Source organism: Ambystoma mexicanum, chromosome 6p (genome assembly GCF_040938575.1).
Source record: "Ambystoma mexicanum isolate Mex_15411 chromosome 6p, UKY_AmexF1_1, whole genome shotgun sequence".
NCBI classification, from domain to species: domain Eukaryota; kingdom Metazoa; phylum Chordata; class Amphibia; order Caudata; family Ambystomatidae; genus Ambystoma; species Ambystoma mexicanum.
Genome location: NC_090935.1, coordinates 1,497,050,983 through 1,497,065,059, shown reverse-complemented (window position 1 = coordinate 1,497,065,059; position 14,077 = coordinate 1,497,050,983).

Below are 14,077 nucleotides of genomic sequence, written 5' to 3'. Positions count from 1 at the left end.
ACACCAAGCATAGGCTAGGAATTATTGGCTTTCCCTTGCAACCTTCTGAACTCACATGCAAGTGTGGACATACATGTCTTGCTTTGGCATTGCTGCCAAATGAAGCATTTGAGAGCACGAGTCAGAATAGAGCAGAATGGGGGAGTCCTGTGGATACAAAGCTAAGTTCGACCTATGAACAGAATGACAGAAAAAGTTACGTGTCTTGCCCATGCGAGGGACAAAACAGACACACACTGTTCACCCCCTCTTGCTAGTGTAGCAGTTATTTTATTTTTTTTAATTATTATTGTGATCTTTAGTTTGTACAAACTTTTATCACAGAATTTCCATGTGGTTACTTTCATCATTGAATGTCAGAGTTTTCTCAAGCTATTTACTTCTTGGGTTCAGGGGTTAACATTTGAGTCTTCTATTGTTCTTTCAAGATTGTGACTAAAAAGTCGGTTATCGCACAAGTTATTTTCATATTGTGACCTGATGTCACACGCAACCACCATTCCTCAATATTTCCATTTATTGGAAAGCAAAAGCCCAAATGAAAAGCCCTTTGACTCGCGATTACATCGCAATTTATGATCAGATGGTAAAGTGATTCCGTATCTTTTTTGCAGTGTCTACATAAGTCGTCTTTTTGCTCTGGATTTTTTCTTATCCATCTCATTTCGTTTGTTTGTAGTACATTTAGCCGCAATCGCAAAAATTGGTCTCGATGGTGGCGAGGTGGACATTTGACTAAATATTTTGGCTGTCCATTTAGTCTGTTTAGTGCAGATCCTGACAGGAGTGTACATTTGGGGAGTGTACATTTGAGGAGTGCTCTTTTTTCGCTATTCAGAATCCATCCCCACCATTGGAGACGTTTTTTGACCAGCTGCGGGTGGCATTGCAGAGAATCAATTTCGATGTCAGCGGTCGCCATAATTTGGTCTACTTTATAGGTCCACTCCTTTAGAATCTGTGAATTTGAGGAAGATGTATCTGGTTTGAGTATTTTGTAAGCTGGTTCGCCAGGGTGTTCTCTTAATTTGCATAGGAGTGCACAAGCTTTCCAGATTGTTGAGTCGTATAAAGAATTTATCCCCAGTTCGTATCGCAGTGATTACAAAGTTACCATTTTCAAGTGGCAAAACGTTACATTCACACAGTCCCCCCCCCCATTTACCAAAGGCTTTTCTGACTTTTGATTTACATGCTTGAAATACACAGGGAACCATTTCAAATCAGGTAATGTCAGCATGGCTCCAAAGGGGAGGGCAAGAGACCTCACACCTGTCACATGGAGAGAAACATTGGGGGGGTTAAATGAAGAGTGATGTTATTGTCTACAGAGGAGTGTTGCGAGGGGGCTGGAGGGGAAGAAGTGTTGGTTAGAGGGGGAGATGGGGCTGCACCGTCAAGAGTCAGGGGGAAGTGGAAAGGTACCTCTGATAGCCAGTGAGAGGGAGGGAGTTTCCAGTGGACTAGGTCCATCCAGGATGGAGTTTCTAGGCAGGAGGATTTGCAAGGCTGTTTCCCTGATGGGCAGGGAAATGACAGAAATGACAGACAGTGGGTGAGTAAACCTGGAACCAGGTCCCCAGTGCAGGGAGACAGTTCCCAAATCATGTTGCCTGGCTCATGGTGAAGCTGGTCCCTGAGGTGGAAGGTGCAGGCCTTCTTCTACCCACCTGCAGAACCCACAGAGCCCGGCGGTCCCCACTATGAAGTATCCACAAGTGGGTTCAGAAACCTTGCAAAACCTGCAACCGAAAGACAAATGGAAAGGTAGAGTTTTGAAATACAAGCAGGGACAGGGGAGGACAAGTTCCTGGACACTGTAAGAGAAATACAGTTTGACTTCCCAGTCTTTCAGCTTCCAGAACTCCTGTTTTTGTTGCTTGAGTAAAAGAGTGGCAGAGACTATAAAAACCTGTGGCAGTTCCTTTGCATCTACCTCCCAGCTATCCTGTCACGCCTTCCACTACCAGTGAGGGAGACTCTGTTGATGTGGCCTGTGTGGCACAGCAACCTGTTCCTGCTCTCTTGCCCCACCTGCCTGACCGCCTGCCTGACGAGGTCAGACATTGTGGTGCTGTCTTATTCATAGAGATCGAGTACTGGCCTGTGGATGCCACCCTACCAGCTTGAACATCAGGCTCTGTGTACTCAGCAGCTCAGTCTGCCTTAACAGACTGAATATAAAATACAGGCACAGGTTTTGCAATGAAATCCCTATGCATAAGAAACCTTGTCACATTGATAAAAGCCACACGACACAGTGATTTTTTGTGTGCAGATGCCTGTGCAACCTTTTATTGAAAACGAGTATTTCACAAAGACCAACAAAATAGACACCCCAATCCGACTGATCACAGTTACATGCGCACGCATAGTAACTTTTGTTTCAATGGAAAACCCTCAGTGGCTCAGTCATCAATGGCACCTCAATATGCAAACATGTTGATGGTGGACATCGAGGAAGAGTTGATGCTCTTGTGTCGGGAGGATAGCTCAGTGGCAACATGCTGGCAACACAGGTTCGATCCCCGGGTCCGCGCTTAGAAACATCTGGGTATTAAGCGCGTTATAAATAACCTATCACATCACATGGTGTCATTCATTCGAAAACAAAAGGATCAAATGCAATACATTCGAGTGAAAAGAACCGGAAAAAAAGACCAAATGCCTTTTTTTTCATGTATTTTTTTTAGGGGGTTTTGGTATAGGTAAAATTAATGGTTTTTGGCCCGAAAACAGGGGTTGGGGGAACCCCCCCACCAAAACAATTGGTCTTTTTTTTCGGTCCTTTTGACTCAAATGTATTGCATTTCGATCCTTTGTATTCGATCCTTTCACCCATAACCACATCTTATCACATTGGCCCTCATTACGACCCTGGCGGAAAGTGACTGACCGGACCGCCACAGCGTAAATAGCGTTTCCGCCATTGCACGAAGGAGCAAATTGCGGCCCATTCCGACCCATCGGGCACGAGCACCACGGCATGGCGGAAGTGCAAAGTCCGCGATGGCGGAAATGACCCCAAAACGGCCCACACCGCCGCCGTACGGCGCCCTAGGTGCAATACCGCCACCCATCACAGCGGGCACCGCAGAGTGCGCCTACCGGAAAGTACGGTGACCGGAAATATACGGAAACGGAAGTTAAAACATGGTCCCGGAACGGGAAACATCCCGCCGTGCACCTATAAAACCACCAAAACCACACAACCACTAAAAACACTACCCCGAGACACACCCCAACCCGTCATCCACCCTAGCGAAACCAAGAAAAATGGGAAAAGTAGCGAAGAAAGCGTGCGACCGCAAGCGGCAGGTCCACTTCTCCCGTGAGGAACTCACCGTGCTAACAGAGACCCTCCAGGATAATGCTGCCGTCGTCTTCTCCACGCAAATGACCAGGACGGCACTTGCGAACAAGAAGGCCATATGGGCTCTGGTGGCACAGCAGGTAAGCGCGGTGGGGACCGCACCCCGCAACCCACAGCAATGCAGAAAGCGGTGGGACGACCTGCGGATACGCATCCGCAGCATACTCTCTGCCAACCGCAACATTGCCACAGCCACCGGGGGAGGTCCTGAATCACCCATCAAGTTGACCCCCTGGGAAGAAATCTGTGTCTCCACCATCGGAATGGAGAGCATAGAGGGAGTCGGAGGGATGGAGAAAGGAGTGCAGACATCAGAAGAATCAGGTAGGTGGCCCAGATAAAACAATGCTAAATCCACAATGTCCAATCATGTGAAGTACCATGTGTCCACATAGTGCAACAGAAACACATGTCCAGGAGAACGTCCACACACATCGCCCTGATAGTGCACCTTAAAACCACAATAAATACATAAATAATTAAAAACCCCTAAAACACCCACCACACGTCCAGCAGGCACACCCTAACTGCAGGCTGCCAAACAACTGCACCCTCACCCCACACACAAATAAAAGCACCTCCAAGGCACCGACCCAAATCACCCTCATGTACCACCCCAATGCATGTGATACAATGCCATTCCAATACCCACAGACCCATTAATAACCCTTGCCCTCCTTTACTCCACCACAGGCTCCGATCCAAACGACGAGCATCAGGACACCCCTACCAGCACACCTGCAAAGAGGGCCAAGACCAACGGCCAAAGACCCTCCACCTCAGCTGCACGCATCAAGACACGGCAGCAGCACAAATCAGGTGGCAGCACAGAGGGGGGAACATCAACAGGCACCCCAGCAGCCAGCATGCCCACAACACCACCACCACAGGTCCCCCCAACGGATGCCACAGAAGGCACTGCCTCTGGTGGCAGCAGCACCATAGGTGACACCCCATTGATGGCAGCATGCTCCGACACAGAAGACGGGGATGTCGAAGTCAGATCCATCCATGACCTGTCCCATTCCCCCTGTCTGTCCCATCCCGTACAACATGAGGATACCACGCAGGGGCACCCACAAGACGACGACTGGCCATCCCCCCCAAGCCCTGTGGCAAGGCAACATGAGGTCAACAGCCCCTCTGTGACACCCCCGCAAATGGCCATGGCCCAGCAGAGGCAACAGTCCCTCGACCAGTTAATCGTGCAACAGCAGCAACTGGCCACGCTCCTCAAGGACCATGCCGATGAATGTGGGCGCACTAAGTCAGACATAGAAACATCAACTGAGACACTCAGGGCAGAAATGGAGAGAAGTACAGAGACACTAAGGGCACAAATGGAGAGTAGCACCGAGAGCCTGAGAGTCCAAATGGAGAGAAGCACCGAGAGCCTGAGGGGGGAACTGCATGCGACGTCCAAAGACGTATGTGCCGAACTTGCCGCAGTGCGCCGTGTGCTCACTGAGCTCTCACAAACCCTTAGGGACATGCATGGACGTGAGCAGGCAGAGACGTCATCCGTTGCAAGTTCCGTCCAGGGCGGCCCCCAACGTAGATCTGGGAGGAACCTGCGCTCCACAGGCAGGGGTGCCCCTGATACCCGCAGAGGGGGCTTGCAATAGCGACAGCCCACTGACAATGAGCTTCTTTGGACACTGGTGTTCGGGGGGGAGGTAGGAGGGTGGAGGGGGTGTGTTGGGCTCACTTGGGTGGCGGGTCGATAGGGTGTTCAACATGATATCACATATGCCATAAACAGTGCACGATCAACCAATGAGATGTGTGGACAATGATCTTTGTGTACTAGGCCATCATAGGCGTACAGTCCATATTGTGCATGTACCAGACACACACAGTGCCACGAGTCCCGTGTCCATGTATCAGCCACCAGGCGTGAGTGCTAGAAGCATGCATCAATGAGATGCTGACGAATGTCACGGCCCTCCGGTGCCTCGCAGACTCCTTGAGGTGCTGCCACATCCCCACCCTCATCATGACCATCATCAGGTGCTTGCAGTTCAGCGTCAGGGGGCATGGGCACATTTCTACGTACGCACATGTTGTGGAGCATGACACATGCCATGACCATCTTTGCAACCTTCTCATGGCGGTACAGGAGTGCCCCGCCAGACCTGCTGAGGCAGCGGAAACGAGTCTTCAGTAGGCCGAATGCCTGTTCAATGACTACACGGGTACGTGAGTGGGCATGGTTGTAGTCCTCCTCATGCTGGTCCCGTGGGTTCCGGACTGGTGTGAGGAGCCATCTCTTCAGTGGATACCCAGCATCACCTGTATGTGGACGAGAAACGTATGATGTGGAATGCCATTGCTACGTACGCACCCCCCCCTTCCTGGCAGTTCATTGCCGCATCACATACCCCACATCATCATGCATGAAATGAGACTCACCGAGTAGCCAGGATCTGTTCCCTGCGTGTCGCTCCATGTAGCGTGGTATAGTAGAGTTCCTCAAGACCATAGAATCATGGGTTGATCCAGGGAATCTGGCACAACAATGTGTAATGATCCTGTTGGAGTCACACACCATTTGTACATTCAGGGAATGAAATTGTTTTCGGTTGCGGTACTGGGCCTCCATGGCATGTGGAACGACCAATTCCACATGGGTGCAGTCGATGGCACCAATGCAACCCGGTATGCCGGCAAGTGCATGGAATCCCACTTTTGTGTTGGTAATTTCCTGCTCCGAGCGTGGTAGAGAGATGTAGTCGTCTGCGTGCTGCAGGAGGGCATCGAGCACTTGCAATAGTGTCCGTGAGAACAGTGGCTGTGAAATGCCATGCAACTGTCCGACTGTGTGCTGGTAGGTGCCTGTGGCCAGGAAGTGGAGTACAGAGACCACCTTCAGTAGGGGTGGGATGGCAGTTGGGCTATCTATCATGCTGACAAGGTCAGCCTGTGTCATGTCCACGATGGCGGCTATGGTGTCCCGGTCCAAACGGTAGAGGGTGTGGATCTGCTCATCAGTGAGGTTGAACGGATGTGCTCGGAGGCGTGGGATTGCGGGCTGCCTGCGTGGTGGTAGTGGCTGTGCTCGCGGCCCTTGCTGGCCCTGCCTTGCCCTCCTCCTCCTCCTGCGTCTCCTCCGTGCGGCCGGTTGTAGTTGGTGTTCGTCTTCTTCTTGGAGTTGGAGTACTTGCAGTGCTATCAGGTCCCCCAGGGCCAACATCGCGAGTCCTGCCGGTAGCATTTCGGAGTGGGTGTGGTTGTGGGAGGAGACTGGGTGTGCAATTTATGTGTTTTCAGGCTGTATGGCCTCCACCTGTGGTGATTCATTCCACCTGTGCAAGCTGCTCTCCCCTTTGGCCGAGCACGTCCCGCACACAACGCTGCAATTCGAGGAATGGCATCTTGCTCTTGCATTCATGTATTTATACCCGATGGCCGTGTAACATTTGTTGATATGTACATTCGGCTATGGTCCCATTGTTTCACATACAATCTTTGCAGTCGCGAACAGACTTGTGATGGGTCAGTGGGACGTAGTACTCGAGTAACGGTGGGCCCTCATGCATCACTGTACCGAGTTGCAACGACGGGCGGGGCGTCCCATTCGTGGGTGAAGGCAGTTGCCATTTTCACACACAGCCGCACTCGATGGATTAATTTGTGATTTCAAACGGCCACAGATGCCTTTTCGACGTGATGTTGCAAATGAGGAATTCGAAGGCCGGCGCTTTCGGTTTTCAGCTAGCGCCGGGGAGATGCCCACAGGTCTGACTGCAAATATAACGTTCTTTTGTTCGATGTCCTTGAGACAGGGGCCATGGCGAGGAAGCAATGATTGATATGAATAGTTTTGGATGCGCAATAGTGACGTGGGCGATGAGGCCGGACGTTCCCAAATACATGTAACTTCACAACACTGGAATTACGGGCTGGGGCACTGTGGATTTTGCAGGCTGCATAACGCACAGACTCAATGGAAAGTTCGAATGTTTTGTGAGTAAATATTCAGGCGTTTTTATAACAGGATGAGGGAATGATGAATGGATGCATGGGCAGGTGATTTGATACAGGGTTTGCCATGTACAGGGCTTGTTGGAATCTATCCGCCTCCCCTGCGCTATGTGATGCAGGGCTGCCATAGTGGGACCATCGTCTATCTGGCCTTGTTGAGCCCTCCCTGTCTCGACGCGCCTTCAGACACTTGTGTCCATGCACGTTAACATTCCCATCTGATGGAATCTGTTCTGACAGACGCATGCACAGGTACACTCGTTTGTGATGGTGTTTACACCTCGATATAGATAGTTATGAGTCGCAAGTGGTTTCGGGGTGGTGATGATCCTTTCGAGTGGGCTAGCATGCATATGACTGTGGATTTAGTGTGATCATTGAAGTGAGTTGTTCGAATGTAGTTCTGATGGCCATTCTGTTCTTTTTCTTTTCTTTTGGCTGACAGGTATCTCCTCCCCTTTTGCCACTGCCATCTGTATGCCACTCCTGCAGATGGCGTTTACTCCCGACACCTGCTGCTTCGTGTTAATCAGTGGAGCAGCATTACGATCTTATGGGACGATCGCCAATGGGCCACATGCCCTTACGCAGTACTAGTGGCTCGGAGCAACATTTCGGCCTTTCAGCTGGACTAGTGCCTCCCCATTGGGACGGCCCTGCGGGTCTGTGCGCTTCCATGTTGCCTTTTCGTACGTGAATGTGGCTCTGTGTACCATGATGGAACAGGGCGTCACACAAGTAGTAGCTGGTCATTCCTTGCGGATGCAGCCCACAATGGTGATATGTGTTTTGGAGTTCATGGACTAATGGCTGTATGGGCTTGGTGATTTAGTTGTGCATTAAATTTCTATTCTGATATGGGCCGTGTAGCGTTCTTCTTTGCGAGTGATGTGGCATATTCCTATTTGGGGAGCGATGTATTGTGAGGAGATCTGCATTGGGTTCCAGCTTCGGAGTTTAGTCGCGTGGTACTGTGCTGGGCGCGTTTGCCTACGGAGCCCAGTGAGGTCAGGGATGGGGGCTGCCAATGTGACTGTTTGAATGTTGTCATGCTCAGGGGCGGGGGAATGGGTTTTGTGTAACAGATGCCGGTCAGCCAGGTGGACTGGTGGAATGTTGTGATTTTCGGAATATTGCTGATCACAGGTGCCTGTGTTTGCGTGCGTTTCGGGGGGGGGACTGTGGTCATGTCCATTGGAATGGCTTCTGTATTCGTGCCATCTGTGCCCTGCAGCTCCCATTGGCCCCTCTTGTGTTTCTTTTGTTCGTTGGCATGCATGGGTGACTTGTACATTTCACTGGTTGCATTGTGACTTCATTGCACCTACGGGGAGTTGTACTTTGTGGGCAGGGAGCGGTGTACAGGCACTCAGTGGGGCCGTTTACGGTTGATTCGCGATGCCGTACTTCTCACCATGGCGGATTGGTGCTTTCCGCCATGCTTGATGGCGTTAGGTACATGTCCGCTAGGGTCGGAATTCGCGTACCCTTGCGCCATGGTGGTATTTACGGTTTGGCATGGCGCGCGCGCGCGTACTTGGTGCAGTTAGCGTTGGCGTTCACTACGGTGTCGCTAATGGCTTCGTACTTTGCGGTGACGGGTCATAGTCGCACCGAGCGGTATTCGATGGCGGTATTGCATTTCCGCCATCGTTTTTCGGATTCCGCCAGGGTCGTAATGAGGGCCATTGTCATTATTTGGAAAGAAGGAAAATATTATCTTAAACAATTTCATGAATCAATCAGTAGCTTCAACATAAACGTTCCTGATACTACCATCTATGTTGGAAAGAGTGGTCAGCTGGAAACAGCTGTATACAGGAAAGCCACGTTCAGGCCAAGTTTACATTTGAGCCACACAAAAAGGACCTGTCACCTAAAACCAGGGAATCAGTTACAAATCAATATGCCTCAACTCACAGACAAGGGACAAGTTACCCGACAGGCTCCACACTTCCTTCCTGCAATAGTACAGAGTGAAAGACAAATTAACAGTCAGTTTAAATGTGCATTGAAAATCCAAGAGAGAACCTGACACAAAATGGAGAAAGCAGAACTACAGAATGAATAGAAAACCGCTAGTGGTCACCTAACTCTCAGGTGCAACACAACCGAACAGAATTGTTAAGGATTTACAACCAATATTCAGCGAAAGAGCAGAGGTTTGAAGATAGGTGTGGGTCGCACTATTGTGTACTTTGAAGGCTAGCCCATCAGCCAGTACACACTGGTAATATATTCCTCAGGTGCATGTAGATGCTAGTAATTATTCTGGTAATTATACTCAGACAGCGTTTGCCCGTACCAAAAAATTGACCTGACAGTTCAATCATTATGCAGAGCTGTTTTTAAGTTTCTTTGGCAAAGTATTATTAATTGTTCGAATCACTGCACTCATCTAGAAAATATGGTGGGAGCAAGATTTGTTTTAAGCAATTTGGAGACCTTTTCTGGACATTTATGGCCAAGGTCAAGCTATTAGTCAATGCAATCATATATTGATCCATTATGCCAAACTTATTCCACAAAGTTACTTGCTAGACTTTCTGTTAGGGCCCCTGCCTCCAGACTCCCATACTTCCTTTACCGCTTCTTGATTGCAATCCTTATCAACAATTCACCTCATCACTCAGATAGTTCATGACTGCTTGTTCCAAAAAGGGATTGCATGACATGCAGAAATTAATCCACTGTCATTATGATTTTTTCTTTTCTTTATGAGGTATTTCATAGAACTAACTACTGCTTACATTGTTGTATAAAATGAGCATTACAGATGGAATAAAAAGCTATAATATTGCAGCATTGGACCTTCCAAAAAGGCACCCAGGATTTGAACATGTACATAGGTTTTCATCAATGCAATTTTACCTCTGAAAGAAATACAATTTGACACACGATTTCTCTGCTTTTTACAATCCCGCACTATGAGACATTTTTACCATGAACAAAAATGTGGGCATGGGGGGAGAGCAAGCGGTGGCAACCGTACCCCATGAGTTACCTTTTAGTGTTACCACGGTTCAACTAATTGTTAAGATTCAGCGCTTGAAATCCTCAAGAGCGCCAGGCACTAACGGCCTGGCTAATGTAGTACTAAAGAGCAACCCTGAATTCTGGGCACAGCTTTTAAACATTTTGTTTGATAAAATATTGTTGGCTGGACAAATACCGATCTCCTGGCAGACCTCCTTTCTTATTCCAATATTTAAGAGAGGGAACAGGATGGAACCTGGTAACTGTAGATTATTATCGATGCTCGATTGCACAGGTAAATTATTTGCGTCACCAATGCTAGAGAAGCTGCAGGAGCGGGCTGGCAAAGCTGGAATTTCGTATCTGTTTCAAAGTGGCTTCAGGAAAGGCTATTCAACAACCCAGAACCTGAGAATAATAGACCTATTATGTACTAGGGCCATGAAAATTGGTAATCGTCCATTGTATGCCCTTTTTATTGATTTCTGAGCCACCTTTGACCTAGTGCAAAGAGATAAACTATGCAGAAACTGGAATTCTTGGGCTGTCCTGAAGAACTCCTTTAATACTTGAGGCTTTTACACCAGAATACTACTGCCAAACTTAAGTTTGACTCCCAGGACAGCATGACGGACTCAATTGTGCAGAATAGGGGAGTCAAGCAGGGTTGCGTGATGGCCCCCTTTCTGTACAATTTGTTCACTTATGACCTCCCCATAGCTGTTTCAGCAGAGCACAACTGCCCCCCCCCCCAAAATTGGTACAGCGCAGTGCCCGGTATTAGCCTGTGCCGACGATTTAATAATCCTGGGCCACACATTTAGTGGGTTACAAAGGGCGGCTAACACCCTTTAGAGATATGCCGAGATAAATGGTTTAATTATCAACCAAGATAAAACACAATTAATGGTATTCTCGGGCCGAAAGATTGCGTGCCACAGACTAATTATACAAGAACTTGAAATAAAGTATACCCCTCTATATAAATATCTGGGAGTGGAGATTGACGCTAAAGGCGACTACACCTCTTGTAAACAATCTCGTATAATTATAGCTGCTCAAGTAACAGCATTAATACATCAATTGACCATCAAGAATGGTGGTTATTCTATATGGGGAGCGCACTAGCTATACATACAGGTCTTGGTACCTATGGTTGTTTATGGCCTTGAGGCACTGCTATCTATCAATCTGAAATGGCTCCAAGTGGTGGAGGGTAAATTCTAGAGGCGAATATTGGGTCTACCCCAATGTATACCAATGGCGATTATCAGACTAGAACTAGGACTAGTCTCTTTAAAATCTATCGTACTGAAAAGGAGAGCAGAGATGTATCGGAAGATGAGCAATAATCCCGAGAACCTGTTAATGACATCCATTTATCATGAAATCTCCCAGGAGACCACAAACTATCCCTTAAAGGAGAAAATGGAAAGCTTTTACAAAGAGATATGCTGGAGCCCTAGATGGGGCGTGGGGGCGGGGGGTTAATGGTGCCTCGATGAAAATAGCTTTGTCTAAACGGGTAGATCTCTGGGACTGGTTACAAAATTATGAGCATTTGGGAAAACTCAGAAAATACCAATTTGTACACTATATGCTCTACTCATTCAATTATGCTCAGAAATATATGAACTTGTGTCCCTCTAGTCGACTTAGACGATTCCTTCTTCTCCTGAGAATTGACCATCTACCGGTTCTAGCAAATAAGGGAACTTGCAGGCAGCTATCCCCTTCTGAAAGATACTGCTGGGTGTGCAAAAATGTAGCCATTAGCGAAACAGAAAAACATCTATTGACAGATTGTGCAACCCTGACAAAATGTATTTGAAACACTATGGATACTATGGTTCAAGGAGTTTGGAGTTTTGTGTCGGGACAACCGGTCCCCTGCGCACAGATTCAGTCTATGATTGAAATATTGCTTGCAACCTGGCACATGGTTCGTCTGGCAACCAAAACTCCAGGGTTCCCAAGAGGTTAGATACTAGGTGGGGTGACAAACTTGGTCGGTGTGGACGCTGGCAGTTGGTGGCTTTCCAGTTTCAGTGAGAATCTCGGTACTTAGTTTATATAGGTTGTTGAAAAATAGTGACACATCAGTCCTGAGTTGTTTCAGTACATGTTAATTTAATGTACTAGAAAGAACATGAAAGAGTCTGGCTACATGGGCCGTGTGAGGTGAAACAAAAAGCCGACGTGCGTTTCGACGGTAGTCTTTATCAAGGCAGAAAGATTGGTGAGTTGGCTCACAGTGGAGAAAGTTGGCAAGCCAGGTGGCCGTCAAAACGTGCGTCGGCTTTTTGTTTCACCTCACACGGCCCATGTTGCCAGACTCTGTCATGTTCTTTTTAGTACATTAAATTAACATGTACTGAAACAACTCAGAACTGATGTGTCACTATTTTTCAACAACCTATATAAACTAAGTACCGAGATTCTCACTGAAACTGGACAACCACCAACTGCCAGCACCCACACCGAACAAGGTTTGTTACCCCACCTACTATGGATACTATGTACACGATTTGGAGTCGGTTGGGGATCCAATTTTTTGGTTTCACTGTATCAACTCTCAAAATACAGAAGTACATATGGCAATGCATTGCATCTGGCTTACGATCGAAAATATACTGGGTATAACTATCTAAGATTCTGAACTTAGACTATTGGCCCATTTTTGCTCACTTTGGAGGTTTTGATTAATATTACCTTTGAATGGAGTTATCTAGCGGACGCTGGCCAGCCAGGATGAATCTAGTGATTGAATGTTACTCTAGGCTGATCACTGTTTCGACCAAGAGTTAATTTTATATAGAGGAATTTAAATATGCCCCTGGATATGTACATTGGAATTGATATATGATAACTTATGTATTATCTCTTTTTCGCCCTCTTTGGTGACATTTAATTATTGTTTATTGTGTGTGAAAATTATCGTATGAAATGAATTAGTTTCTCTTTGCACCTGAGTAGTGTAACTAATCCCAATGTTATTAACAATGCATTTTATTCTTTAGTGAAATATGAGAAGTAATTTTATGAATTTTGTATCTTATTAGCTGTTATATTATCTATGCGTAAAGTTTATACGTAAACTGTATCACATTAATAAATTTAAATGTAAAATTTACATATGTTTAAATGCACTAGGCCCTGCTTTAGAAACATTTCTCACGGTTTTGGAAATGAACAAAACACTGGACTGATTTAACTTTGTAACAGCAAGCAACTTTTAAACAATGTAAATTGTCCAACTGCTCCTTCTGCAAGCTAACAGTTCTGTTGCGCAGATGTATAACTGTTAAATAAGACAATCACAGCAATGCATTCCTTACACGCTAGCCTTGGATGCAAAACTATCATTCCTGTTAATTCCCCTCACTTTGCTTTTTACCATCAGATGTAGAAGAGCTACGTGACTTCAAAAGCTCCTGCATTATTCTATCTCAGTGAAATGTTTTCCTTTAGTACACTAAAAGGCATGAAAACCTAAACTTTTGTGATTTTTAATTTCATCATATCTCAGCTTTATTTCGAGCCATCATAAAGCATAAAAAAACACATGATCATTATACAGTCTCGGGAGGATAGCTCAGGGGCAACATGCTCGCTTTGGAAGAAAGATGACACGGAGCAACTTGGGTTTGATCCCTGGGTCCTTGCTTAGAAACCTTTGGGCATTAAGCGTGTTATAAATAACCTATGATATCATACATGAGAATACGTTAGCGACCATATATA